The sequence below is a fragment of the Lagopus leucura genome, unplaced genomic scaffold (assembly GCF_019238085.1).
Source record: "Lagopus leucura isolate 7727_CA_CO unplaced genomic scaffold, USGS_WTPT01 Super-Scaffold_100001, whole genome shotgun sequence".
Taxonomy (NCBI): domain Eukaryota; kingdom Metazoa; phylum Chordata; class Aves; order Galliformes; family Phasianidae; genus Lagopus; species Lagopus leucura.
Window position 1 is genome coordinate 80,241,129 of NW_024962262.1, and position 27,651 is coordinate 80,268,779.

At 39.9% G+C, this 27,651-nt stretch overlaps 1 long non-coding RNA gene across 4 annotated transcripts in view; it reads right to left on the bottom strand.

Annotated features, from left to right (window-relative positions):
* Positions 1-27,651, bottom strand: part of LOC122177299 — a 321,677-nt gene that overhangs the window by 78,168 nt on the left and 215,858 nt on the right. Inside the window, exons 7-8 of one of the 4 annotated variants that reach the window (XR_006178039.1) lie at positions 16,423-16,600; positions 14,484-14,525 (exon numbers count right to left, since the gene is read on the bottom strand). The exons of 2 other annotated variants lie outside the window; for them this stretch is intronic. This is a non-coding gene — a long non-coding RNA (uncharacterized LOC122177299). Of the gene's footprint in view, positions 1-14,483; positions 14,526-16,422; positions 16,601-19,560; positions 19,826-27,651 lie in introns of those variants that run through there. One more of the 4 variants, XR_006178040.1, reaches the window with a different exon arrangement.

The window sequence follows — 27,651 nt, forward strand, 5'->3', positions numbered from 1 at the left end:
TCCCAGGTCTGCATCCTGTGGAAGAATTTGATTTCCAGCCAGTTGTGGCAAACAAGCTATGTTGTGCTGGGCAGTGGGCTCGGTTACCTCCACCAAAGGTTTCTGAATTCTGCCTGCTCCAGCTGGAAATTGCAAAATGGCAACAAAGCAATTTTCCTGCGTTTTTTCCTTGCGAGATGGTTTGCATGCCCTCATTTGCAAATGTTGTCAGGACAATGTCAGGTTGCTTTAGGCCAAACATTCAGATTGCTTATCTATATTTTATAAAACTTAATCCCACTGGCAATATTTGTTTGATTTCTCTAGTGGTTCCAATGAAAACAGTGTTTTATTTGGCTTTAAACTCTGATCATAGATGAAACATTACAGGACTATGCCAGATATGATAGCCAGACATTGAAACTAACTCTAAGCAAAAATTGAAACTACTTAATCTGCTTATTAGTATAAGAGCTGCTAAAAGGGAAAAAAAAAAAAAAAAAAAAAAAAAAAAAAAAAAAAAAAAAAAAAAACAAAAAAAAAAAAAAAAAGCATACGAAAAAAAATAAATTTTGATTTATTTTCATGTGGTTATATATAATGGAATTATATATGCCTATGATTCTTTTTATACTGGAAAATATTCCTTTTCAGTGGCTCGGTGGTGCATTTGCCTCTTTTTTGTGCATTAACAGACCCTGATGCTTTGCAACGTGCTACGGGTGCAGTACTACCAGCTTCCCGGCTCTGAGCCGCAGGGTCCCAGCCGTGGCAATGCTCATTAGCAGGCGGCAGTTGGATAATTTATCAGCCAGCCGGCACGTGGAGCTTCACATCTCTCGTCTGCAATTCAAGGGGGACATTTCCCTCCAGCCTACTCCCACTCCCAGTTTAACCCTTCAGCAAAACTTCTGCACTATCTTTGCAAGGAGTTCTAATCCACACTAAATATGCTAATCAAGAAATACCTTGAGGGTCTTTTTTGATCATTTCAGTTAAACACATATGCTAAACCTGCAGCTTTCAGTGTTATCTTCAGTGAGGAGTCACTGTCTCTGCTATAGGAAATACTGTTTGCTTTGTCCTGTATAATAGGCAGGTTTTAAATGCACTGTTTTTTATTAACAACTGCAGGCTGAAAGATTAGCTCAGGAGGATAAGTCCCATGGGGCAGCATGGATGCCCTGTCTGAGCACTCTGACCTCCCAGACAAAAGGCATGGCCACAAATATTGGGTGGGGAGGGGATAGAAGTTGAGATGTACACTCTGCTGGGATCTCCATCAGTGTGCTTGCAGCGAATGGCTTTGATGCGGCAGCCCCATGATGGATAGCAGTGGAAGTCCATCAATTTTTGCAGCTAGCCTTTTTTTTTTTTTTGCTGTGAGATTCCCCAGAAAGAAAAGTGTCAATAGGAAACACAGATGGGGCAGGTCTCAGAGGCACTGCAGTGTGCGTTGCCAGATAGCCAGAGAGAAGCCATCGCCCCAGAGAAATGGCTGCATGACTCCTACACCAGCAGTCTTGTACTTCTCAGAAAAGCCCTCAGGGATCTGCTGGCTGTGGGAGAGAAACCTGCCTTACTCTGAGTTTGAAAAACTTTGCCTCCTCCCATGGACATGTTATGGAAATATCTGCTAGCAAAATCTCATGGAACTTTCCTCCAATCGATATTTTTTCTTGCAGGCTTATATGCCTGTAAGATCATGTTACACTGAGTATGAACACTGGAAAAGAGGAGGACTGAGAACCGTGCTGAAGAAAATGGCGGATCTTCCTCCTCCTTGCCTCGCAACACCAGTGAGCGGCTGAGCCCAGGAGATGCTGCGCTCCTACCCACCTAGGGACAGGAAGCTTGTGGTGGAAGGGAAGAGAAAAGGAACAGCACTGAGATTAATTCAGAATGGGTGCTTCTTCCTCAGAGCCTTGCCCTCTCACCACAGGTACAGCTGAGGATGGAGCCCTGTGTACTAAAACAGACCCTATGTAAATATTCTGTCTTCCTGAGTGAAGCAAAAAATGCCGACACCACCATTTGTGGTTCTGTTATTTAAAGGGTCACTAATCAAGTGGTGAACTTACCTTGCCAACAAATCTACGCATGGGCAGCCCATACTCATGTGGCACTGCCCACCCTGCCTCCCTTATGCACTCAGCCATCTCCTGCCTCGCTGGGCTCAGTCGAACCTGGGCAGCGAGCCCTGAGGGCTCACTGGGGTGTGCTGTGTTCAGGACTGTGGGAAATGCCAGCCATAGCCACCAACAGCAGCTCTACAGCAGTGACAAGACTGGGAAGGGTTAAAGTTTTGTCTGTGACACTGAAATTGAGGCCAGCTGTAGGTCATATTCACGTCCCAGTCACAGGAAAATGAACCTGTGAGACAGAACCTAATTATCTGCTAAACCAAAAGCCAGTCTCAGTTCAATAACTTACGACAGAGCTGGCAGCCAGATATAGTGTTGCCATGGTAACACTGAAAAAAAATCCACTGCAGTAGAGAACAAGAAGGAAAAGAAGGAGACTGTAACCCTAAATATGCTGTAGCCATTTGATCTTAGACAAGTGGATATGTCTAAAGAGCCGGATTGCTACAACTGTCTATCCACTTTAATATCCTCTATAATTACTGAAATGAAAAATGCAATTACAGTGTGCTCTGAGCTAAAAACCAGGAGTCACTGGCTAACTGAGAATTAATTTTAGAGGGAACAATATCAGCTTCTTCCCCCTCTCAACACACACAGACTTACAAGTATGTGGGGGCAGGACAGCAGAGGCGCCTGCTTCCTGCTAGTCCGAAATCACTTCATGCCAATCAAGCCCTCAGTTTTCACCATCACCTTCCCCTCCTCCCTCTCCTTCCGCCACAAGCAATTATATATGAGGGAAAAGTTTAGCAGAGCACATCATTAAAACTCTCACTTTGTAGATGGCAATGTCTGAATGACTTGCAGCTATGAGTGACATGAGTTTACAGGTCTCAGCAAAACTCCCCAGAATGGTCCCTTGTAGGAGACAAGTCAGAGACCATGTAGTAGAGCACCCATCTGTGAGGACCACGGAACTACGATCATTTTTGCAGAGATATGGATTTGGTATCAAAAAGATCCATTGTGATTTCATGGGAGAATGTGCGTCTGATTATGTGTGTGCCTGTTAAAGACTGAGATTTTAAATGAAGCATCATGGTTAGAGACTACAATTCAAAACAAATCAAGCATTTTTTTTTGGCCTGCACTGCTAAGAGGTGTCCTCAGCTTGCTGCCAGGGCTCTCCATGCTACCCAGAGCAGCTTGCTAACAGTGAACTTGGCCCCCAGAAGCTGGCGACTGCATGGTTTCCGACTCTCACATAGCCGTGATATGCAGAGTCAAAATGTTCTTGCTCATGTCTCACTAATTTTATGAGAGATTTCTCAAAAATAATAGTATTTGAGGGGATTTGGATAGCAAAATCATTTCCAACCCAAATGTGATTAAAAAATATTATTCATATTTTTACTGTGTGTAAGCTTTTTCCTTTTTTTTTTCTGACTGGGTAAAGTGAAGTTCAGATTTAGCAGTCCTTCTTCTGAAAAAGCTCTCATTCCAGTAATAACGCTGTCTGAATAAGTAATATGCATCCAGGTATGGTGCCTTCTTGAAGTGGGTTATGTATCAATGACAGCTGCGCAGTACTGTGTAGGTAATGAAAAGAAGCAAAATTCATTCAGCAGTAAGTTATTGGTATTCTGGCTGTTTTTTTTAAAGATACAAAAACAAACAAGAAAATACCACCCAAAGAGCACAAACCTACAAACACAAAACTCACCACATGCAACACATTCTGTTGGTCTTTCCATATCTCTGTACTGTTTAAGACTAGCATCCTGATCTTGTAAACGCTAACTATCAGCATCTAGCCCAAGGAGTAGTTAGATTCAGCTGATAGAGGTGTGTGGCACCTGCAGTGAATTTGAGCATGACCCTTCTATACATGCAAAGGTTTTGTTAACAGTAATGTGAATCTAAGTGGGATCACAGCACCATTTTCAATGAGCCAGCCTGACACTCAGGGTAACTGAGGTCTGCTAAAGTCAGAGGGCCTGAGCTTGTTTATGCTGTTCATGAATTTGGCATCGCTAAAAATATAAATGACATTGTGCTTCTCTTCAGTTGAGATCTGTATTTCTGAAATGCTAGCAATGTGCTTTTCAACCAGTCAGAATGTGCTGAGTTTCTTCAAACTGCGTAAAGGATTTTTAAGAGTCTTCAGTGGCTGCTGGAAATTGGCGTTAATGCACTGATTTTCAGTGCTCACAGAGTAAACTCAGGAAACTGATAACTCATTTTTGAGAGAAATTTGCTAACAATGCCCCTGAACCTTTCCTACAAAGAACAATCTCAGAGGAAATTTAGAGACACGAACAAAACAAAAGAAAGGGCAAACTATTGGCAAAAGGAAATATGTACAGAATGGAAATTCTGCTTCCATTTAAAGAAGCAAAACAAAAATACTCCTCTTTCATACATGGAATAAGGAGCAAAAATCTGAATTAGCCACTCGGATGCATTTGTTTCCCCCTGAGACTGCAGGCAGTCTAAAAGAGTACTACCAAAAACAGAACTGCTTTGTCCATCTCAATTACACTGACCTGCTGAGAAAAGATAGGCTCAAAGGAGAGTTCTGGTTCAGGTTTGTGCTCCCGCTGCATAGTGGAGCCATCTCTATTAGCTGTACTTTGGATATATCCATAATAATGAATGGAGATTTTTCTGGAAAAAGAAGAAACCATCCTCCTCTATGATGTTAGTGACATGTTTTTTCCTAACAAATCCATGGATTGCACACTTTAAGCTGCTCATCACAGCCATGAAAGGGGCGAAGTATAGCACTGACATAGCAAGTGTATACACAGCTGAAATCCGAACAAATCTTTTAGTTGTAGAAAACAGCAGGAAAAGACTGCTAAAGAAAAAGAGAGCACTATTTTGTACTGATAGAAACATTAGAGACAGACACTGGTTAAACAGTTTATCTTCCAACTTCAATGTTAAAAAAAATAAATAAAAAAGAAAAAAGAAAATGTGGCAGTGGTTAAATTCTGGTTTTACATTCATGTATAAAACTCTATCTTACTTAAATCTGAGTTACATGCAAACATCCATTGACAGATTTCACTACACTGTGTTTTCACTCAACTTCCTCTGAGAATACAAATTCCAAAAATAAAGTGGGTTGTGATAGTCACACAGGAATATTTTAAGAGAGATGCATTTTTTGAACAAAGTACTCAGTTTGCAAGGTCCGTGGGAGTCTAAATGGATAGGACACAATGCAGGTTTCCCACTTGCAGTTACCTAGTGCTGTCTGAGATGCCCTGCTGTGCCTCAGACACCTATTTGAGGCTGGCACTTATGTTGCACAGAACCTACAGACCTGGGGCCTTTTGGAGAAGATCAATAGGATGACCTAAGGCAAAGAGAATGAGAAACCTTCCAATAATGTGTCTAGTACTTTAACAGTCATTATTATTAGGACAAGGAAGCTATATTCCTTTTAACACGTGACATGAAGAGTCATTTGTGAGGATATTGGCAGCCCCAAGCCCAACGGCCCTCCAGAGGGCTGGTAGCTTGGGCCTGGTGTTGCTCTATCCACTCACAGCACAGCCCCCTTGGAAATGTGCACAGCACACAAGAGAAACCTCAACCAAAATATTCTTTGTTTTCTGAGTGGACTGGAAAGCTGTAAGCAGCTTTCCAACTGCCCTGCGTAGTTATATGCCCTAGTGACAAATGGGAGAAAAGTGCCACCCATGTGATGGGCAGTTTAAATGACTAAGCAAAGGAGACAGCAATAGAGAAGTGGTCTATTTTGTCCTGGGTGAGCTGAATGATTTTTATACAGAATGAACTGTATTTGCTTACTTAGATTGGTCAGCACTGTGCTCACAACAACTAAATTTAAATTTTGACTATGCTGTTAGGTCAAAGACAAATGCTGCAGAAGCATATGAACAAATTTAACAGGCCTCTTTGACTGTGCTATAGTTGTCCTAATGAACTAGAATTACACAGGAAAGTAGCTTTACTTGATCTAATCCTTCCCAAATAAGCAGTTACCAATAGATATTGAATTTTGATTTTGAAACAAGAATTTTGTGACTGTCTTAAAAATGGGGAGTATTGATTACTTCAGATAGTCTTGAGTACAAGCACACAATTTACAAATTGTGAATCATCCAATCAAGCTGCTGTATCAAAAGCTAAAATTTCTGTTTGAGCTAAACAAAGAATATTTAAACTTTTGGTCCATTAAGAATATAATAGTTATGTCATATAGCCTAGATAGTTTTGAATTGCTTTAAATGACACACGGGGAGGTTGCGTGATTTGTTACTATCTTTGTTGCAGTTTTTAGATCCTGAACTAAATATTGTATTTCTTTGCCTAGACCAAAACAGAAATTTTCAGTCTGCTAAAATCCTTTTTCAGAGCTAGTATTCAGGTTTGATTCAGGCTTCAATGCAAACTTTTCATTTTGTTGCTGAAATCTGTGCCTCTGTAGGTACGATGTCCTGACAACAACTGCCAGTGTGCATTACACTGTTCTCTCTGCAATTTGGAGATATGAAAGTAAGAAAAGATCAAGTTCATGGTATGAGGCTTTGGAGGAATGGAAATAGTTTAAGTGCTTTGTAAGAATGGTAACCACTCTTAAAAATGTTTACTTTTCAAGACATCTTAGCAACCGAAGCCAATGACAAAATTTCTCCTGGAACATCACAAGGCCACAGCATTTCTTTATGGAATCTAAATGGCTGCAGGATGTTTCTGTCTTTCTTTGTACCAATAAAAACTGCCTTGAGAATACCACAGCAGCAAATCTTGTAGTTCCTATCTTTTTCACCTTAAAATCTCTCCACTGTACAGAACAGTGTGTCACTGGAAAATTTTGCCAATAAACTATGTTTATAATTAAAAACAAAATAAACAAACAAAAAACAGGGTAATCTGTCAGATAACAGCACATTACAAATTCTATCTGTCAAAAAATCACTTGGAGAAAACAAATTGAGAAAAATAATGCAGGTTGAATAGAAGGGTAATGCCTTACAAGAAGAAGTCCATGCAAACTACTTACATAGACTCCCAACATTTTCTCAGTCCCCTTCAGTCACAAATGGATCTGTAGATGTAGATATCATGGAAATATTTGTAACCAAGAACAGATAGCATTATTACGGTAACAAAAGACTCTTTGAAACAAAAGTAATGCAACAAATGCATAGAAGAAACAAAAAAAGTCTGCCAAGGGTGCTTAAATAGGTTGGTACCATTTATTAGTTACTGGATTACAGTCTGCAGTGGACAGGAAAACACAACAGAGCAGTATCACTATACCCTTCCCAATCTTATCCTTTTACCCAGGAATGTGCTGGCAGCTATTGTCAGTGAAAAGATTCTGGGCAAAGATGCTAGCAATTTGCTAGATTGTTAACATTTCTTTCCACACCAGCACCCTCTGTTTTGCTGCTCCTTAAGATATGCTGAGATAAAGCCAATGGACAGTGTCTAGACATCACATACCTATGGTCTTTGAAAGTCATTTGATGCACTAGGTCTGTGTTATACATGCATGGGTTTAATGAGGTTCTTATCAGATTTTCAGTAGTATTGTACAGCAGGCAAGAAAGACAGAAGAAGTGAAAAATCCTTACCTTTGATTTCATACCTGTTGCTATTGACACGGCTACATATTTCATGCTATTCTGTTTGAGGGGCTTAAGCATGGTATGACCACCTTTGTATGCTAAGGACATTTTCCTTTTTCAACTTCACGCGGGATTGAATCTGTTAGTAAATTTGAGCACAGCTTGCTAATTTGGCTTAGTTTATCATACGTGCATTACATCTTGCCACCTTCCCCCTTCCCTCCCTCCCTTTTTTTATTACCGAAATGTCCTCCAGATGGTTTTGTTTCTCTGAATGAGGAAACAGAAATTTTGCAAAGCATGGTATCTCCTTGTTCAACAATTGGAAAGACAACTTCAGGGTCATTACTGGACCTTCAGGCACTGAAGGTCTGGTGGCGACTCAAAGCCTTGAGCCAGGACAGCGATTGCACAATACCTATCCAGGACACAAGGGAGTTGCTCCCAAAAACAGCCTTACTCTGTAAGACCTGTTGTGCTTTGTATCAGACATTTCAAGGGAGGCAGGTTTTGGATAATATTTACTTGTATTTGTTCGTGCAACAGTACTGGAATTATTACAGTTGCAATACTTATTCCCCTTCCTCCTTGATTGCAGATATTTTGCCACAACAGTGTGTTTACAGATTTAGGAAAAAGGAGAAAGGAGAATGGAGAAAGGAGAAGGGAAAGGAGAAGGAGAGGGAAACAGGAAGGGGAAGGGGAAAGGGACGGGAAAGTGAAAGACTTGGTGCTCTGACCACTGTCCTGTGGAGCCCAACCACTCTCTAGTGGAGAATCTTTTCCTAGCCCCAACCTAGCCCTCCCCTGACACAGCTCCACGCCGTTCCTTCAGGCCCTGTCGCTGTCACACCGCAGAGCTCAGCGCCGCCCCTCTACTCCCTGCGAGGAGCTGCAGCTGCCATCAGGCCTCCCTTCAGCTCCTCTGCTCTGCGCTGAGCCAGCCTTGGCACTTCAGCCTGTCCTCACATGTCTTTGCCCTTCACCACCCTTCACCACCTTCGTTACCCTTCTTTGGATACTTTTTAGTAGTTCTGTGTCCTTCTAACACTGCAGCGCCCAAAGCTGCATGGAGTGCTCAATGTGAGGCCACACAGTGCTTAGCAGAGCAGGACAATCCCTTCCCTCTCCCTTCTGGCAGTGCTGGGCCTGATGCACTCCAGGTACGGTTGGCCTTCTGGGCTGCCAGGGCACGCTGCTGTCTCATGTTCAGCTTGTTTCCACACGCTCTGAGACATTCCTTTCTTTCCATCGAATGTAGGCTACCTACTGGAAGTAGGAGGTGGTAAAAGGGTAAGATATTTCAGGTTGCACCATCATCCAAAGGAGCTGTGCCCATCACCTTCAACAGGCTGTCAGAAAAGCAAGTTACTTTCCCACGCCTACATGGAACCTGGTCCTATGATGCATTGCTTACACACACATATTTCAATAGTATTAAACTGTATGCTGGAAATGAAAGTAACTGTAAAACACAACTAATCCATTATCAAGATCACGGAAATTCTGAATAAGACACAAAAAAAAAGAACAAGACAAGGACTGGAGTAGTATCCTAAGATTTGTGAAATGAAATTGATTTCCATTCAAATCAGGTCTTTTACTTTTCTTGAAAATGTCAAGGTGTCAGCCTTGGCCATTACCAGACTGTGATTTATAGTAGAGACAAAGTGATAATACTCAGGTGACTGTCTGGGACTGTACTGCTATGTCTGGAAAGGCTACAGATGACAGCCATTTCTTTTTCTTAACCAACTTGCGTTGCTTATCTTAGAATCAGCCTTCCCACACTTCTCCTCCCTAAATCCTTGATAGAGAAATGATAAAGCAGATAGGCTTGAAGATTTACTGAGATCAGACAAATAAGCATCGTAAAGGGAGTAGGCTACAGGACTTGGGAGAAACACATTAAAAATAATCCTCTAGCTAACTGTATCTTAGCTATTTGGATGAATACCTGTGAAATGTAAGACTGACTGCCTGCTTTCAGCACATGGATATGTTTTAATCCATCTGTATAATCTATTTCGGTAATTCAAGTATACTAGAAGAAAGAAAATGCTTAAACCAAGGAAGTTTTCAGATAGCAAGAATAGTACACTTCTTGTAATTTCCTTTTGAAATTAAACACAATTTATTCAATAAGTAAAATACTGGAAGTTAAAAGTTACTTGGCTGTTACTTGAGTAAACACTGCTGAGCTAATTCTGTTAGTTCTCTCATTGGTATGAAAATCAGCTTGCATAAACAGAAGTACCAATAGTTAAGATGCTAAACTCCTACTAATTTCAATTGGAATGATGTACCTTCAAGTAGCTCAGACAAGCCTTTTTCAAATCTACTTCTCTCTTTATCTTCAGCTACAGTTGCAGTCTCAATATAGTGGAATGAAAGAGAAAATACAGTATATGGGTAAGAAAGTCAGCTAAAAGAAAAGAGGAATTACTAGCGCACCAAATTATACCATTCCTGACATTGGATTTCTGGTCCTGCTACTAGTACTTGCAGAGGACACTGACAAACTGAGAAGAGTTTACAAAAAAAAAAAAAAAAATTAGCAACATTCAATCTTTCAAAAAATGTATCTTCCAGTAAGGAACTGAAGACAATCTCATTAGCTTAACAATGAAAAAGCTAAGAGGTGATTGATAGCAAATGACCATTTAAATTATCACAAAAAAAAAAAATCAGTAGCTGGAAGCATAATTTTTTTAATAACAAACTAATAGACTAATAGGACACTATTCCTCAGGAGGTTATAGATTCTTTGTAATTCTGAATCTTAAAATATACATGCACACCAAATATAAATTGTTGGTGTTGATGTGGGAGTTGCTTGGTGAATTTTGGTTGTGCATGTTTTATGGAGGAAGTCAGACTAGATGATCGAGTTTGCCTTGGCAGCAGACATGATATTTCTACTATGTGTGGGAGATGCAGTGGAGGAGATAAGGTTAAAAAAAAATAGAGGGAAGGAAAGAAATAGGAGCTGTCTGGTTGTCTTCTTTGCATAGTGAATGTAAGGTGCAAACCTTGTGCAGTACTATGTTTTATACTTGAGTAAATGGTAGATGGGACAGATTATAGGATGGCATTCAGGCACAAGTTCTGCCACGTGGCAGGAGAGTCTGCAAGTCCACTAAAAAGACACCTGCGGATGTTAAAGTCTGCTGCCATTTCATAATCTGAGCTGGATTGTCAGATGCAGGCCTTTTTTGGGTACAGCCAAATCATACAGAACATGATTTCTACCATACAGTCTATAAACATTTCAGAAAAATTCTTATCTTGGTAATCTTGAGCTACTACATTCATTTTGTTACTTGCTATTGCAGAAAATCATTCAAAGATAGTAATCAACAAAATAAGTAAATGTGGATGCCAAACTATGTTAAGTCTCAATAAAAATTAAATGAACATTAGGATTATGAGATCTCATAATTTGTTAAAATGTGCACCCTTGCCTTCCCAGGCATAGTTAGTGCAAACACCCAAAGGAAAAAATAACACACTGATCACTGACCATTTCTCTATTGTTATCTGCATTATACTGCAGCCTCAGAACTCTAATGAAAGTTCAGGAACCCCTGTGCTCACTGCTGTGCTCCCTATTAGCAGCAATCCCCGTGCAAAATGGCCCTGGGTTTGCACAGGCAGTGTTTCAGGGAAAAAAAAAAAAAAAAAAAAAAAAAAAAAAAGGAAAGGTTCGCTCTCTGAAATAGAGCTTAAGAGAACTGACTGCATTCTTGCTGGGTGCCAGAAAGTGACTTGGAATCTTTGGCCATTGGTGTAGGGAAGAAGAACACGTAGGCAGCAGTTTGGAAAACATTTGAAGGGTTTTAAAAAAGTTTTAGTTATTGCATGTAGTAATTTTGATTTCCCACTAGCATTTAAGGAATGATTACCAAATTTTAGAAAGCCAAACTGCAGTCTTCGGAATTTATTAACTCATAAAAACCTACCAAAGTGCAATACCAAGATACCAGCAACACCCACAAGAACCCCTAACCCTGTGAGTCAGTGCGAGAGGCTTCCAGCACCACGTTGGTAAGCAGTCTTGCCTTTAAATGTTTGTCCGTTTTTTTTTTTTAGAATCGGATCCTCCAATAACTCCTAAAACAGTAATATCTCAACCATATTCCTCTATTTCAGTATGAGGCACGTTTGAAAGAATTAATATCCAAAATAATATGCTGACATAATAAACACTAGAGGAGCAGTACCTCCCAGGTTTATCTATAAAGTAACAGTCAGTCTAAGTTACTGAATACTCCAGTGTGTATATAAATACATTACTGTAAGTGCTGTGAATCTTCAGCCTTGTGAGAAATCTTCCTAACAGAGAGATGAACCCTCCACCCTCAGGGAAAAGCTGTAAATCCAGCCACAAAATGGCTGCCCCGGCCATTTTGCAGGGCAGGCTGGATCATTGCTGAGGCCAGCACCACTCTGGGCCTGCACAGATACAGAGGGTGATCCACTGCCTGCCTTCCCGTCAGCTCAGGGTCCATGGCCAGCACGGGCAGCCCACATCAAGGATTTGTAGAGCAGAGGGCTGCATGTCTGCTCTCTGCCCAGAGTGGAGCAGGATCCCCAAAATTGTTGAAAATGTTAACCCAGCTAAATGCTAGTGGCAAATAATTGTTCCGTGGCAAATACTTAATCACATCACAAGCAGAAGCTACTTGTGCTGGAGAAAGGTGCAGAAAGTCATTTCACATCTCCTCACTCCCACATTACTGCTATTAAACCTGTTTTACAAATCATCCTCTGTTCAGCCGTGTGGATACTGGAGCTATCCTGCCATTCTTGGGAAGACAATGATTAAGAAGTTCATGTGGAAGACGGTAACCATTAAGCAAATATATTATCCCTGACTTTTCTTAACAGGGCTGAGGGAGGGGACACAGATTCTGTTAAAACTTACAGTTAGGGACAATTTAAATGCGTTTAATTTTCAAGGTGAAGAACTACCACGGAGACACATAATGACAAGAAGTGGAAGCCTAGCTGATTCAAACTTCTGGAAGAAGGGAGCTAGCATCCTGTAGGACCTTATACTACAGCCGTAGAAGGACTAAAACAAAGAGATGGTCATTATGGAGGATGAGAAGGTGAGAGGGGGCAGCTGCCCAGTGTAATGGCCTGTAACTAGGAATATTGCAGTTCTATCTCACAGAATAACCTCTGGCAGAAAAACAATTAGCTCATCCAATTCTACCGTGTACACATAAAATTTAGAAGGAGAGAGACTTAGAAATCACAGGAGGATCCCACAAGCAAACTTGTTTCTATGCACAAAGTTGTTTCCTTCACATCAAAGGCATTTTGTAGAGAGTGCAGAATAGACAGTGAACCATGAAGACCGTTCCACTGCTAACTGTCTCACTGGTGTGAAAATCAGTATATAAATCGGATAAAAAGAATTTACTTATTTATGCATTGAAGATACTCTCTTCATCTGATTTACCTTCATCTGATGGAGGTGCCTTCTGAAAAGGGAAGCATTATGAAGAAATGCATTCTGCTAGGAAAGGCTTGAGCTGGAAATTAAATCCTGTGCTAAACTTTTCAAGAAGTATCTACCTTCACTGAACTCTTTTCATGGTCCTGCTTATTTCTACTTTAAACTTCTCGTTTATTGTACTTTAAGCTCCATCAGTGAATGTAAATGGGGTTTCACTATACGTTTAGTGCATTCAAGCATTCTTTGTTACAGTTCCCACCCTGGCGCATTATGTGAGCTCTGCCACGGAAGTCCAGCAGTCGGTTTGTTTTCTGCTATTAATAAAAGAACCTACTTTTCGCCACTTCTTTGAAGAAGTTGAAAGGGCTACATGTTAGAGGGGGAGGTGGTGGGGAACAGACTGTGGTGTAATCCCCAAACGCAAATGCTGTCTAGATTAGAAACCTCCCAGAAGAAAATCTACAAATGCTAAGACTGTGCTTTTTGTGTGATGAACAGTAGAGCAATAACTTAGCCACATACTGGGTTCTGCCTAATGCTTAAGGAGCCTACTAGCAGAAAGGAATTAAATGAAAAAAAAATCTTCCAATTGGCTCTGTGCCGATGCTAGCCAACCCTTTCAGTACCCAGTGACTTACTAGTGGAACTATTTTCATTTGTATTTCATCACTAATGTTTCTTAATATAATACTTCAGATTCTGTTAAAATAAATAAATGCAAGAAAAAAAAACAACACAAAATAAAACAAAAAAAGCAACAACCCGCCAAATGGGATTTACACATTGCCAGTGTTTTTACAGTCCAGGAAAAGCTTAATTAAAGGGGTGGTACATGTCTCTGCTGAATAGCTGTTTTTCCTTCATACCTTCCCATGCACAACACGCACACATCCAAGAAAAGAGGCTGGGGGTGGGGGTGGTGCAAGAAAATGTCCCCAAAACCATTGCCCAAATTACCAGCCTTAAACCGCTCAGTACAATCTTGCAGGATTGCATGGCCACTTAAATAAATATGTGTCCCTAGCAGAAAATCAGAACCTGCTCATAACAACTCAAAAGTAGAAGAAAAGTACAGAATATTATCTGTCTTTTCCTCTGTGTTATTCAAGTGATCATTTTCTTATCTAGTTTACCATGCAATTACTAAGTAATCCTTAATTCCTAAATAAGCAAGAACAGGAGTAACGATAGCAATCCCAAAAGCCAACCAGATAAACTTTATTGTATAATCAACTGGATGATTCTCTGATTTATTTTAAATCCTACTTATTAGATTAAAAATGTTTATAAAGATAAAATAATTTCAGCATTGTTGATCTTAACAATCATATGTTCACTTACTCTCATAGGATTCCAGTCGACCCACCTGTTGTAACTCAGGCACTGTAAGCAAAACATAGCTTAGCACAAAAATTAATACAGTTACGTGCCATTAAGAATATAACTCATCGGGTAAGAATAACTCTGATGGTGCTGGGGGGTGGAATGATGTAGCACTCAACAAACTCTGAAGATGACCTATGGTAAGTATCAGGGAAGGCAAAATGAGGTGATGAACATTTTATTTACATGGGGTAAAAATACTTGAACAGAAAAAAAAAAAAAAAAATCTATTTTGTGAGTGACACAGCTCCAGCTGGCATTTTTATAGGATTCCAGATATTTTTTCTGTTACACATCTCTGTATGACTACCTAGTTAGCCTAGACAGTGGATCTTTCTTTTTCCTTTATTTTTTTTTTCTTTCTCTTTTGTGCACCACAGAGGTTCCTGCGCAGAGATGGCTGCATTTCGGTGTAAAATTAACTATCCAGTCAAGAATTGAGCATAATCATCATATGGGCAAATCAAAATGATGGCTACAATTGCTGCCTACAGAAATTTTTGCTGCAGTGCATATTAACACACCAAAAAAAAATAAATTTGTGTTAGCTAATAGTGAATGTGCTGATTTTCATTACCCATGGAAATGTGTAACATCTTATGTTAAATTTCATTGACATTTTTCATCAAGTGTGTAGAGCAATGCTCTGAAATGTGATAATTGTAGACTCTTGTTGTACAACTTTGAGTAAAATATTCGTTCCTCTAATTCCAGCAGTAATTAACTTGGATTGGAATTCCCCTGACTCATGTAACAGTCTTCAACATTATATTAATGGCTCCTAGTGTTTATATAGTTTGAATAGAAATTCTGTCCCATAAACGTAATATTTTATTAAGGCACTAAAAATTTTCTGGTTAAAGAAAAGTATTGATTGAATCACCCTAGCCTGAGCTGTAAAGGATTTTTCTGGCTTAGGTTTAAAATGAAACAGTATCTTGTTAAAACTTGAAATGCTTGAGAGATGAAGTTCTGGAAAATTGTTGCATCTCTCATGAAGACTAAAAATTAAAGTAGACAATTATCATAATAATAACCCAGTTGTACATGGCAGACAAAAGAGAAGCTAATACTTCTTTCTCTTTTTTGACTGATGTTTTGTTGGGCTGCAGCTAAACAGCACTTTAAGTTGACAGTAAATTAGCAAACAATATGAGGGAGGAAAAAAGAAAGAAAATCATGCAGGGGTTAAGATGTTTATGTAAAACAGTGATTTTCCTTTTTAAAATTAAAACGTACAAATAAGCTGGTGTCAGAGACTAGGTGATCCTTCATTTCCACTGCATTGAGCAGGCTCACATCAGCAGCAGACAGCCGTTAATATATGCGTCTGGCTCAGTCTGGTCTACCAACTAGGAATTCATCGAATTGTTAATATCATTCCTTTTTTGTATGCACCACACATCATTTTCACTCTCTCTCTCCCTCTCTCCCCCTCACGCTCTCTCCCCTTTGCAAGAGCTTGTGTTTTGGTTTTTTGTTTTTGTTGTAGCACAAGCTGATTACTCTGAAATCACATATTAAGTAGCATTTAGAAGCATTTTGTACTGGAAGAGCAAAAAGTCATATAGAAACGGGAGTATATTAAAATTCTGCACATATAGCCTACCAGTGATGTTTCCATTTATTTGCACTAATAGATACAGCTTTCATACACTGATTAAGTGTAAATAAGACAGCTTTTTGTGAGGTGTCTGCAGGCACTGTCACATAGTCGTGGGCTGGGGAAATGCTGTGGTAATCACGGTGGCAATTCTGCCCCATCAAAGGCTCGGTTTCTTCCTCCCTTCCATCCACCTCTGCCCCATCACAAGGATTTTAATGTACACTACAGGTTGGTTTTTCTATGTTGAATCTGGGGAAAAAGAGGGAGGAGGTAAAAAGGAAGGCAGCGCACCAACTTCTTCATCTCTATGGCAAGGGGCAGCAGTGAGTACTATGGGCAGAGAGGAGGCACCAGAGCTATCCCAGTTCAAGCAGTGATGCAGAGGCAGTACTGTGTATTCACAGCTTTTGCTGTAGCTCCAAACAAGACAGGTAGGAGTTTCTCATGGTTCATTTCATTTTCATTCTCACTGCAGAGAAAAAAGTACTTGAAATCTTCACACTGATAGAAATGGACATTTCATACTATAGTTTCACATGCCTTATACACAGAATATTAAACCAAAACGAATACCGAATATGAACTATGAACATTCACGTAAATTTTGCTGACTCAAAAATAAATGCAATCCACAGTCTTTCATATGGTACAGATGTGTGCACGGTATCTCTGACTAAATATATTAGGATTTTTATTTTGATAAATTACATGCATAATTTAAACTGTTTACCAACATGCATATACCTACCCACATTATAGTTTTATCTATCTCATTATGTAGCTTGAACGATCAGAATGTATTCACCTGAGCAGTGCCTTAAATGCACCCTTTTCAGGACTGAAAACTATGAGTATTATACATAACACGTCAGCTGCTACCAAACTGCTTCCTTGGCGCAGCACCTACCTGAGTGAATTAGTTTTTCACATACAAATTCACATCAACTTCTCTAATATCATCTGAATAGAAGTCAGTGGTGTTCAATAACACATCTGCGTAAAAAGAAATTACCTCCATGACTGAATTTTTGCAAGTAGCTCTTTTGAGTGTTCTGAGTATGTGCGATTGGCAGTTTATGATGAAAAGAACTGCATCTTTACAGGAACTGTATCATCATTATAATTGGTAAGACAATATTTTTATGACTATTTAAGCACTAATTATACCTTGAGCAACTTGAAAGATATGTACAGCGCATAGTTTCTGTCTCTTAATAAAACAGGACAACAATAAAAAGTATTACACTAACAGATAAGAACAATTTATTTTAACAAAAGTATTGACGCTTACAGTAAAACACAATTCCTCCCACACAAGTGGAAAAAAAACACTGCAGCCAAAATACCACTTCTGAAATGAACAAATAGTTTGGATGCCTGATCTGTATGAAGCCTTTGTCTCAGTGAAGTCTGATGTATCAACAAGGTCCTGCAGCATCTTGGTTTAGGCACAGGAAACAGAGAAAAATGAATTAGAACTAACCCACCTACAAAATGTTAAGAAATACAAATCTAAGTATGCATGACAGATCAGAAGTTTAAGAGCAATGAACGGTGCAGAACAACTCATGCCCCTGTAAATCTTCCTATGCAAAGTCAGTGAAGTACTTAGCATATTGGGGACAACCTAAAACACAGTCTGCTGTTGGCAGTGGGAGAAAAAATGCAAAAGGCTTTGAGTTGAGGCTGAGTTCGATTCTCAGAGTACTGCCAGCTCCATGTAAATTTAAGAGGTACACAGAATGTGATTCTGTGAGTGAAGTGATATTAACGCTGTAGTATGATTTTTACACTAATGTTCTCCATCAGATTAAAATTTAAACTGAGACAATATTTTTAAATGTGATATTGTCCTCACTCAGACAAAGAAAAATAATGGCAACTAACTATAAAACTGGCTTTGTCCCCTATTACAGGAAAAGCTAAGCAACAGTTTTCCTGTAGACTGAAAGCATTGCTCAAAAATCAAAAGAATGAATGCTTTCTAGGCCTCAAACATCAGCATTTGTGCTTTATGTTTTAAAAGTTAATTAAGCGCTGTAGCAATGCAGCTGAAAATACACTTTGTGGTAATTATTTACCAGAAATGTGTGTAATTATAATGTTATGTTATGGTTGAAAACCTTTGGTATATTTTAGTACCTGGTGGGTTGGTGCTTTTTCTTTTTTTCCCTTTGTTTGTTTGTTTTTTATTTTTTTGTTGTTATTCTCTTGGTTCTTTTTTGAGATATGAACTGGCATTCAGTTTAAATTTTAATACTAAATGTTACATGGCATCTAGTCCAGTTTTCTAAACACAAAAAGCTAGCATGCTAAAGCTGCACGAAGGATAACAGCTTTTTTTCTTTTAGGAACAGGTCTGCTGCTTAACATTTGGTATATTTTCCAATATATTAAGAAAGGTGTATTCTCCTTTTTCCCTTCCAGACAAAGAAAGCTCCTTTGGCTCTCTAAATTCTGCAGAGAAACAATCATAGTCCAAAGCTGCTGGTTCCCCTCCGCCTAGGTCCCAAGAGCCTGACTTGTGATTGTTGCTACAAAACCTCACAAGTTAGGGTCTCAGGGACTAGGAAAAGTCTGATATGATCCAGTAGAATTCGTCTTCCAATAATCTGAATTGCTTAGTAGTCATAATTGCTGTCAGTAAAACTTTCACTGCTATTGTAAAAAAAAACAAAACAAAAAAACAACAAACAAAAACAACACACAGCAACACCAAACCAAAACCAAAACAAAAAGCAACCACCCCCCCGCTCCCCCCAACCCAATCAGCAACCCCTCCTCCCACCCACACAAGGCACTTTCACGTAGGGGGCAGAAAAGATCAAATAAGCAGGCAAGACACATACATACATTCAAGACAATGTATCAGCTGACTGAACAGACTTTCCTTACAGTCCTTAACTTTTGAAAGCAAAAAGAAAGAGCACAGCAAAAATCTTCACTGCTTTCACTCACAAGTAGCCATATTACAATGCGTCGAAAGGAAGCATCTAAAAATGGGTTAAAACCTGCTTCTTCCAGCAGATTCATACAGTAACGATTTGATTCTATTTCCTTTAATGCCTTAAAGAAGGATTAAATGCATGTGAAGGGGTTTCTAATTGCAATATTTCGCCTTTATACTTTCAGTCCTCCTATTCAGGTGGGCCCTAGGTTACAGAGTACTTTAGAGCCCCTCTCGATGCAAGGATAACATCTGGGCGTGTATTCACTTTTTGCCTCTTCCCCACGTTCAACATTTAATCCTTCTACAGACTGTTAGCAAAAGCTTCTTCCTTTCAATGGCAAAGCGAGCTTTCGCTCCATAAACTGTAGAAAACACTGACATGCGGAGATTGTTGTCACTTGCACCAGATTACTGAAAGAACACACAACTTTCAAATACTGTCGATACTGTGAGAAGAAATAATCGGATTTCCCAAACAATTTCTTTCTGAAGCCGAACACTTTTAATGGCACGACCACGATCCCGAATTACTTTCGTATTCATTCTCCTCCGATCTTTAGCCTTGTTTGCAGAAGGAAAAAGAAAATTTCTACTTTAGGGACGGGATCCACGGTGGCTTTTTTTTTTTTTTTTTTTTTTTCTTCCATCAGAGCCCAGAGCAAAAGAAACAGCAGCCATAAAGGTCCTAGCCACTGGAGCAGAATCTGGTATAGAAAACTCAGTGCTCTTCGGGCAGCCGTTCAGCTTTAAAAAGGAAAAAAGAGAAGAAGGGGGGGAAGAATTAGAATCTCTGCTGGTCGAACAGGTGAATCATCCATTTACAAGAAAGCTGCACAGAGAGCGCTGCTGAAGAAAAGATTTGCCAGTGCCCTCCACCCCCACCCTGCCCTTCACTCTCCCCTCCAGAAGGCTACCTCAGATTTCAGAACATTTTGGCTTATTTAAAATATTTCAGTAGATGACAGAATGCAATATTACATAAGAGCCGTTCCTTTGTCACTGTGCAGCATTCAATCAGTTATGCCTCAGACACAAAATAGTTAAACGAAACAAGATATATATATATATATATATATATATATGAGAGATATATATGTATAGCAGTCCCTGCATTTCATTCCATTTCTTTCTTTCTTGCAAGCTGATCATGATTTAACAAACAATTTTGACCGCAGCTTTCAAATCAATAATTAGAATGAAAAATCTCTCCCCTCTATAAATATGACATTAACATAATTATACCACCCCCATCGCATAGACCCATCCTCTTTAGGGAATTCATCTGATGCTCTGAAGATGGAAATCAGTCAGATTTTAGTTGCTCTCAAACGTACCTTTGCTTCTCACTGACTGACTGGCTTTACCTCCCATGCACACACACACACGGTCACCAACACTCGCACACACACACATCCACATGCGCGCGCACATGCACACACACACACGCACGCACAAAAAGGCAAGGCAAAGCGGCGGATGCTGACTCAGAGCAGTTGTGTGTGGAGGGGGTGGTATCGGCTGGTATTTTCACTGCACTCATCATTAACATTAACTCACTCTCTAGCATCCACCCTCTCTCAGACCTGCTGGACTGCAGCATTTGCATGACGCTGTCACTCTAGCCCTTGTGGGTCAGATGTTAGAAGAAAAAAAAGCCTCAAGGCTCTCATAAGGAATGCCTTCATTTCTTCCAAAGGGTCCCTCTTCTTATTTTTCCACCTTTCTACTTCCTCTGTTGCTGTGTCTCAGTTGTTTGACATCTTTCCGGAAGAAAATGTCTTGAGCTGCAATAAGCCAGTAGTCGGTCGGTCCTCCCCTCACCTCACACTCCTATTCCCACCCCCTTTTTTTCCTAATCAATAAGACGGATCTCCAAATGCAGTTGTGAAAACAGGCTCTGACACACAGACTTTCATCCTCAATCCTCTGCCTCAGGAATAGCAGGCAATCCAGCTCACACGTGATGCAAGGAGAAATAATGCCAGTAATTCTTGAACAGACTTAGTTTATTCTACGCCTTCTTCATTTTTTCCTTTGCTTGAATAAATACTAGTGGGAAGGGCACAACAGCTCTCGGCAGCTAAAGGATTCTTTTCTTCACAGAGCCATGATCATTAAAAAGACTAATATTAATCTTCCTTAAAATTAATGCTATCTCCCCTCCTCATTGTGCTCTTTATAAGTAGGAATTGTCTCATAGCCAAAACACTGCCAGAGTCTGAATCACCATTCACTGTGCTGAAATTGTACGTTCCCAGACTCTGGTTGGTATTTAACTGGACTAAGCAATTCTTTTTTCTTGTTCTTTTTTTTTATTATTATTATTTCAGACTTTTTAATTAAAAATAATAATAATAGTAATGAGAAAGAAGTAGAAGCTGCATGTGTCCGAGCGAGCACTGTGAGAGAACAATGGCACTGCATACACATGGTACGGTACAAAATACTGAAAATGCGTGAGAAAATACTCGTGTATTTATCTGCATGTTATTTGCCATCTTGGTAGAGCAGTCTGTGGGTACTCGCGTGCATCAAACACATCCACAGACACAAACTCGAGAGGTATATGTAAAGCATCCAACCCGAAACAAAGCACGGAGGCTGCAAACTGCGACACAGGTTGTATGACAGGCTGTGAGAATCCACAGAGCACACTTACTGCGTACATTTCCACCTTGTTCCTTTGTTCTTAAGACAAGGTACTACAATGACTTACAGCACTGACAATCTTTCTGCTTTTCCTGATTTATGCCACCGGTATTTGTAAATTATTTTCCAGACCCTACCACAGCCCTGTGACTCGCAGAACAGAGGCTATGCACCAGAGGGGGGCAGGTGATGGCCCCGCTCCAGCCAATTCCCTGGGCTGGCCCAGGCGGGCAGCACCAGACTGCTGGCAGCCCCCAGCCCCGTCATGGTGGCCCTCTGGCAGCCAGCACCAAGGGCACCCACCCACTGCTGGGGGTCTGCAGGAAGCAACGTGCCATCCCAGGGGAAGGCACCACACCGGGTGCCCGCCTTGAACCTGGTTCATACATGATTATGAGCAGTCATCGTAGTGGTAATTAATGTCTCCGAGAAAGGACAGAAGAAAGTAGACAATTAGGAAACAGTTAAGTTTGTGATCTGAGGGAAAGGCAAAGACGGAGACAAACACACGCCCATAGGCAGACGCAGAGAGCGAGAGGAGAGTGCCAAGCATGAGACAAGAAAAGCAAGACTGAAATCAGATTTGGGAAACTAAAAAAATACAGGATTACAGCATTCAGCTTAGCATTTACTGAGGTATAAAAAAAAAATTAACACATGCACAGCATGGCTTAAAATACTTATTGCCATCAAGAGTCTGTGACGGATGCTGGCTTCTTACTGCTATACGTACATTAGATTGGTCATCGCCTCTTAATCTCCTTTTGCTCAGACCCATCCATTTTTTGCTGCTCCAGCATCTGTGCCCTTTATGCTTTTTTTTCTGTATAGTTACCCACAATACCCTGGATAAATTAATGTCATGACCCCGCTATGACTATCAGAAAGAAAAAAAGTCTACTATTTTAATAATTGAACATGCGTGTACAGCACACTGCCTACTGATAGCCCAGCTCTGTGGACTGCCTCCAACAGCAGCCTTTGCTAGCTCTGCAAATCAGAAACAACAGATGCAAATACTAGACACATTGCCCTGGTTCTCTGTCTTGGTTTTTTTTTTTTTTTTTTTTCTTTTGAAAAAAAAATCCATCTCCTTTTCCTAGCCTCCACCCCTTCAGTGGTTAAGAACATTACACTGCCGAAATTAGAAGTATTTGAATAAAAGCATAAAGATGAGTGAAAATCATAAATGGCTGCAGATTCTGGAAATTTATATCCACATTGTGAGTAGGGAAGAGTACCCAGGTTCAAGTGCTGAGCCTCACTTGGGAGCACCTCTGGGACCGATGGGACTGCAGACTAGATTAAATCAATAGTCGTCTGAAACAAGATGTCGTAATCAATCAGCTCAATTACCACTGTCATAGAACTGGGCTTACGGTCTTTCCTGATTCTACTCTTCTAATCATTAACCCTTTTACATCCTCAAAATGAGAGCTCATACTCGCTCTACTCGCTCTGCTGCCCTACCTTCCAGATTATCCAAGTTTAACTTAGCCTTTTTCTCTATTTTCTCTTTCCCTGTTTAAAAGACATAAGAACTGCTCAGCAGATAATGTTTCGAGTGCGAATATGGCAAGGTGAGATGCACTCCTTTGAACGCACCTATTATATATTTGCTGTGTGCGCGCTTATATATTATTATCATGCCTCCGGGAGTGGCTGGGTGGATCAAAGACTGCTGTTTAATTAACATTCAACTCAGCTGTTTCCTTGGAGATTACAAATAGAAGACTAGTTGAATTAATCTGAAGCCGTTCACTCTTTCCACTAATCCAATGCCACACGGCTCTTCTTCATGGCCCTCAACCTAGTTAGGAACAACTCGCTCCTTGTTAATCAACCACTAGGAAAATCCATTTCCAGCTGAGGGTAAGTGTGAAAATAGTTGTAAAGACATGTTCATATGCGTGGTCGAATTTCCAACAAGTAGAATTGCCCAGTCATTCACCTTGTGTATTCACAACACAGTAAATCCACACGCATCGTATGGAGAAAAGAGCCATCAGCTTTGAATATGAGCAGTGCCACTTTAAAATCTTGCATGTAAATATTGCTATCTGAAGATTGCATTTCACTGATTTAAGATCTTTTATTCCCAATTAAGTCCTGAAAAGATCAAAAAGCTGTTCATAAAAATGCTGTAGCAATTGTCACATATCCCTCTTTCTATTTTTAGGAGGGAAGAAGAAATCTAAGTGTTGCTAGATAGGTGGTAAGTATGCAGAATTTTGGTCTCAGATTTATTCTGCTGATAGACTCAAATGCTAATAATGAAAGAAAGCCCATTACATTTACAGTTCCACCTCTGTCTGTACTCACTGCCTCGGACTCCAAGCACAACAATACCTTTTTTAACCATGGAGCTGCCTTTCAGCTGGAGGGAGTGAATGCACAGCCTCAGCCCATGCGTTGCTGTGAGTGCCAGATAGCAGAACTTGCTCCTGTGCCACAGCAATGGTATTTTGGGGAAGGATTTTTGCTCCTGAAAGTTCTAGGAGTGAGTATGAGACACAGGCAGCACATAGGTGTTTCTCCACAGAGGCTGAGGCCATGGGATGTGTCTGGGGAATGGTACCTGCCAGCGTAGGGCTGTGTGCCACCTGCACTGCACTGGGGCTGCCCCAGCTGAGCCAGAACAGTCTATTGCCAGAGACTGATCACTCTGTTTCACCATCCAGCTGTTGTCATTAGTGGGAATATAAAATATTGGTCTCCAAAATGATTCAGCTGTGAGCATCAACGCTCTTTCACAGGCTTATACCTCAGCCAGGAACTGCTTTGTTGGAGGAACTGACCCCTCGCAGATGGAAAAAAATGACCTCAGTTTCACATCGTTTCTGGGAAAGGTTTAGCTGACATGATGAGATACAAGAGAACCTTAATACTGTCCTTTAGTAATGCGAAATGAATTTTATGCACCAGACTGCACATCGAGCTGCTAGCTGAAGGGTGCTACTCCGTTTTGCAGGCAGCACTTCAGACTTTAAGCATCATCCACCAGGGGACAGCATTCACATCCATACTGTAAGGATGCGGCTTATGTACTTGAAGAAACGAACGAGAGCAGCAGAAAAAGAAAAAAAGATATGAAGTAGTATTTCCTGGATTATTACTTGTGGACAGACAAGGAGGAGTGGTGAGGCTGGATGCAGATGTCAGAGGCCAAAACCCACCCAAACTCAGGATGAGCCTTTTGTTTCTTAGACAGCAAGAATAAGGTGATTTGCAGGATTAACATAAATTTTGTGCGAATGATAAGGATTCTCAGTAATAACAAAAAATAATCTTAAAGGAATGGGATGACGAGAACTAAGCAAAATCACTGTGTGTCCTAGATGAAGTGAAAAATGCAGTAGCAAACAGTATTCTGATTTTGCAGTTCTCATCTTCCTATTTTCCTGTGTGCTCCAAAGGGAGGATAACACCCCCATCCCTCTTCTGCCAGAAGAAAAAGTTTCTTCATCACAGTGCACATGAAACAGATACCCATTTGAAAATCATTTTAGCTTCCTTAACTGTAGTGTTTAAGGTAGGAGGCAGTTAGAATGACTAGCAGCTACGCATATTCTGTATCTGATTGTCCCTGATACCTCCTTCGCCTAAATGTAAAAACATCAAAGGAATAAAGACTTCAGAACTACCCATATCTATCTCGTCCCTGATCCATCACAGAAATCTACCTCTTCATTTCTTATTTACAAATATCACATTCAGATTTTCCTTATTTTTTAGTAACAGTGCTTGGCTGAAATTCCAGCCTAATCAAGCAGTATTAAAAGTGCTGATATTCTGCACTATTACTCAAAGGAAGTCACTAAAAGAAAAGAAAGAGCTTGATATTAAAATGAAGTAAAAACTGTTCATATAACTGGTTTTGAACAAACACACACGTCTGCATTTTCGGTCTGGTCCTGAGCAGTATTTTAAAATTCTACCTTCAAAAATGTTTCAATATGGCATTTTCATTATTTCCTTAAAATATAGGTATATAAGTATATATGTAATTGACAAAAACTTAAGATTACATGGAACAGGTTCATCAAAACCTTTTGTTTATTCCCTGAAGTTCCATATTTTTGTTGCAATTGACAGTGGGCCTGCTCTTGTAAATAGGGCAATTCAAGTAACTATTCAGATGGATATTCTCTCTGAAATTATTTGAACTATTTTCCTGAGCACCAATTCTTGTTTACATGTATGTTCAATAGGAGTCAGAGTTTATAAAAGGAAATTATTCTATTAATTAAAGGTAAAAGTCTGTACTATAGACAGAAACCCTCCTATTTTAATTAACAGTGTGGTTTGAAGAGAAACACTTCTGACAAACATTCAGACAGCCTTGTTTTAAGAGGTTTCAAAAGAAGACTGGGGAAAAGAGAACCATTTTAATGAGAAAATATTAAATAGCAGGCTCGATGCCTGCAAAACTGGAATATTTTAAATTTTCTAGACAGTGAAGGTTAAAGCTGTCCTGAATTCTCATAGTTCTCTCTCTCCTTTCAATCAATCTCATTGATTTTTTTTAAGGGTCAGAGGCTATACCTTCATTGATCAAAGAAACAGCCTGACACAGCGAAAGAGTCTGCCAATTCCAGACAGATCAATCACACCTTTGTCTGCTTCTGATACATTATGGTTATTTATTCTGCATCACCACGACTTTCTGTCGCATGGTTCTCAATGTAATAATGCTGCTTGGGGACAACAATAAAAAAAGGGGGGGGGGAGGGGGGGGGGGAACATTCTATGTAAAATATTTTAAGCCTCTCTCTGGTATTTCTGAGGGTGGCTTATGATGGAATTTGGCCAACTTGTCTGATTTCATTTTGACTTGGAAAAGAACTCCTGTTCTGGTATTTAACTCTCCTTGGTCAGCGTTTTGTAGGATTTTATAAAGGCAATCCTTTGCAAATGTTTTGTGCAAAATGTTTTCAGAAAAGTAATGAGATCTCAACAGAACAACAATTAGGATCTAATCACATCCAGAATTGTGCATGTTTATACACTCTTTTAAAGATGTTTTAATAAATAGAATGTAACTGATACCCAGCTACAGCTACTGACTGCTTTATGGCTGTAAAATGAAACTAAACGGTCAGCCTAAAATAATTGCTAGGAAATATTGCTGAATAAACAGATATAAGTGCTGAAAAGCTCCTGGCTTTGCAATCTATTATACTGAAAGCCAGCTAAAGCTTTAAAAAATGCACTATATGCTCGCTGTCTGTCGTGACTGAAAGTTATATGCTACTATTTATCTTTCCATAGCATCTGCAAGCAGCCTTTAAAACTACTGTTGGTCCGGCATCAAACCTTTTATTCACATTTGGTATCCTCTCACTTCACAGGCAGTTGCGCTACTTAAGAGAAATCGCTTGTGGGTCTTGTGATATTTATTATAAACAAAGGCATTTAAATCCAGTTGTAGAGGTGAAATTGTAGCATAAAAGAAGCTAGTGGCAACATGCCCAGTGACTTCGGTGGAGCTGGGACTCCACAGCGAGAACTGACATCTGAACTCCCTCAACTCAAGCTACCTTCAGTAAGAAAGGCAGCTCACTGGATCTCACAGGACAGTGCCCTCAGAAAGAAGGTGCAAAAAATTAACACCCTTCCTTGCAAAATCTCCGACAAAGCTGCAATGAGCTCTATGCACAATACAGCCTCAGCAAGATCAGAGGAATGGTTCGATAAAATTAAGCATGTAAATCTTTGCAGAATTGTATAATAAGATGCAATCATCATCTCGATGAAATTATTCACCTACATCATTAAAACCTTAGAATAAGACACACGATAATCCAAACGGTTGGCACCAGTTTCTGATTTCACTGTGCCTACTCTGTAAATTATTGTGCACCAGATTTACAGTTACATCAACATTATTATGTAAAGCAAAAGGTAAGCGGTATACTAAG